Source organism: Ixodes scapularis, unplaced genomic scaffold (genome assembly GCF_016920785.2).
Source record: "Ixodes scapularis isolate PalLabHiFi unplaced genomic scaffold, ASM1692078v2 PGA_scaffold11__112_contigs__length_91849675, whole genome shotgun sequence".
Classification (NCBI taxonomy): domain Eukaryota; kingdom Metazoa; phylum Arthropoda; class Arachnida; order Ixodida; family Ixodidae; genus Ixodes; species Ixodes scapularis.
This window is the reverse complement of record NW_024609837.1, coordinates 78107432-78110741: the sequence shown is the minus strand read 5'-3', so window position 1 is coordinate 78110741 and position 3310 is coordinate 78107432. Positions and strand designations below refer to the sequence as shown.

Below are 3310 nucleotides of genomic sequence, written 5' to 3'. Positions count from 1 at the left end.
AATGCCCAACTTGGGCAAACGTCTGGCAAACATAAGGGCCCAACTTTGGCGCAGTTAGGTTTTTGCACCATGGCACTCATCAGTGAAGTACGGTACCTAACTATAGCCTTAGTTGGGTGATCCTATGGCATGCCAAAGTTTGGCTCTCGTCTGGTACACCAGAGGAGTGCCAAAGTTGGTGCCATACTTCAGCCATAACTGCCATAGTAATTCCTAATCTGGGAATTCGGGCCACGCCAAGTTTTGGCGTTTCTATGGCCCGCCAGAGGAGCGCCAAAGTGGGCGCGGCGACTCCGTCAGAGCTATGTCGCTGAAAAGCCCGCTTACACTTTACGTGCAGATCCTGGCGGTTTATTCGGCTATTCATGCACCAGCGAGTGCACGAGGAACAGCAACATCCGACTCAGCGGCGAAGCTCCCAGTCATCACTCTCTGGGATATTCCTGCATCATCCAGCGATTACCGGCAACTATCGAGCACGCTCCGATTCTGCACTTTGGGCATGCGCGACCGGAAACATCAACGGTCACTTCCTCGGCTCAACCAGCTATAAAGCCGCAATCAAGGTGGTTCAACGACAGTGGGAGTGGTGACTCCGTCAAAGCTATGTCGCTGAAAAACCCGCTTACACTTTACGTGCAGGTGAGGAACGAGTACCCTCCATGTTCTTACCGAAGCGACAATGTGTGTCTTTTAGAGTTGCCGTGCCCACGGTCACTTTGGAGAGTGTTATGTGTGTGCCATGACCTGTTTAGTCTCTTGTTGATGCTAAGCGGCGACGTAGAAACCAATCCGGGGCCCACCCTTGAGGATTTAATGCAGCATCTTACGGCCATTGCAAGTGACGTGAAGGAGATAAAGGTGGGAAAAACTGCTACAGATGCACTGATTGCGGAAACTAACGCTAGACTTGCAACAATCGAACACAGAGTAGATGGACTGTCCAATATGGCGGTTTCTGTGGCAGCCTTTGAGACAACTATTGTGTCTCTTGAAAAGAACGTTAATTTTCTTCTCGGCAAAGTAGACAACCTGGAGAACAAAAGCAGACGCAATAATCTACTTGTTTATGGAATTAAAGAGACAGCAGATGAAAGCAATGAAGGGTTGAAAAACTGTGTTAAGAGAGAAATTTTTGAGGATATCCTCGGTGTACACGCCTCTGGAATTGAAAAGATACACAGGCTTGGTCGTAAGGTCGCTAACAAAACGCGACCAGTTATCCTAAGGTTTCTCGATGAGAGGGACAAGAGTGCAGTTCTGAGCAGCTGCAGGCGTTTAAAGGTTCAGTATTTCTGAGGTCTTCTCGCCACGTGTCCAGCAGATTAGGAGAAAACTCTGGGACAGCGCTAAGGAATTAAAAAAGAATGGAGACAAAGTCGTTCTCTCTTTCGATAAAATTGAAATAAATGGACAAGTATTCATGTGGGATGATACTGCAAATACGAGAGTTCCTGTCTATCCTACCACGCGTCAGAATCCTGTCTGACGGTTAGCGCATGGAAATACATACTCCCCCCTCCTCTTGAAGTTGCAGTGCAAGGGGCAGTTTGTACAACTAGCACGAAACTTCGAGTAATAAACCTGAATGCAAGGAGCATTGTCAATAAAACGACCGACTTGGAAAGCATTATTCTTAGTTTCGACCCCGACATATTGTTGATGACCGAAACCTGGCTAAGTGATAGTATTTCTGATTGCGATATCGTTCCCCCAACGCACAAAATTATACGGAAGGATCGCTCTTCAAAAGGGGGAGGGGTGGCTATAGTTCTGAAAGAAGGAATAGAATTTTCTGTGCTGCGTAATACCACACCCATTGAAGCGCTGTGGGTGACAGTGTCGCTTTTATCTTCCTGTATTTTGGTGGGTGTGGTATACAGGCCACCTTGTGCTGACACTGAGGCATTGAAAGACTTACACGATTTTGTGCATAAAGAGTCAAAACACAACAGAAATATAATTTTGGGAGGTGACTTTAATCTTCCAAATATAGACTGGGAAACAATGACCTCAATGTCAGCGTGTCGCCACATCGAACTCTTGATCGATTTAGCATTCTCAAACAACCTTGTTCAGATGGTAACGAGTCCCACAAGGGTTACTGAAACCACCAGTTCTCTCCTTGATTTGGTGTTTGTTTCTAATACTCTGTGCGTTGCAGATAACCATTGTGCAGTTGTAGATGGAATATCAAATCACCGCATGATAGTGTTAGACTGTACAGGTTTAATCCCCAACCGTCTACCTAATAAGGTAAGGAAAGTTGACTTCAACAAAGCAGAAGACGAAAGTATCTTAGATTTTCTTGAGTTGTCCTTCAACAGGTTTTCCGATTTATCTAACTGCACTAACTGTGATATAAACCAATTATGGCATTTCTTCCAAGAAACTGTAAACAAGTGTATAGAACGCTTTGTGCCAACCAGGAAAACAAATACTAGACAGCGTAGTCGTTGGGTAACGAGGGAGATTCTACAAGTAAAGCGCCAGGCAAAAAGACTTAACAAAACATGTAAAGGCAAAGCAAAGGTAGCTGTGCTGCGCATAAAACTTAAATCACTAATAAAAAATCCAGGTATGAATACTACAACGTTAAAATGACCAACTTCCTGCTTAATGATCCAGTTAAATTTTGGAGGCATTTACAGGGCACGAGACAGCACGTAAGCAAGATTGAGGAATGTGGAAGAGAAGTTGTTGACAAATCAGCTATCGCTAAAACATTCAATAACTATTTTTCTTCGGTATTCACGATTAACGACGGCGGGTCACCCGAATACAGGGAAAGAGCAATAGGAGCACCGGACGTCCAGGTGACGCAGGAAGGCATTTTCGAAGCACTTCTAAATTTAAACACAAAAAAATCAAGTGGTCTGCAGACAATGTCCCTAACGCTTTTCTGAAAAGATACGCCGAATGGCGCTCTACATATCTTTTTGTTATATTCAGCAATGTGCTTGGACAGGCTACTGTGCCGGATCAGTGGAAAACTGCAAAGGTAATACCAATTCATAAAGCCGGTGACAGGCTTCAAGTGTGTAACTATAGACCGATTTCTTTTCTTTGTTCTTGCAGCAAGGTTCTCGAACTTTTTTTATTCAAGCATCTCATGACTCACTTTGAGGCAAATAACTTCATATCGGATCAGCAACATGGTTTTAGGCGTGGCTTCTCGACGGTTACGCAGCTTCTTCATACTGTAAATGAGTTTGCAAAGGTTCTTGATAAGGGGGCCAGGTGGATGTTATTTTCTTGGATTTTGCCAAAGCCTTCGATCGAGTACCACACCAGAAGCTGTTGATAAAGC

General features: G+C 44.6%; 1 pseudogene; it reads left to right on the top strand.

Annotated features, from left to right (window-relative positions):
• Nucleotides 1-304: 304 nt before the first annotated feature.
• Nucleotides 305-1489, top strand: LOC120850322 (annotated as a pseudogene).
• Nucleotides 1490-3310: the final 1821 nt, after the last annotated feature.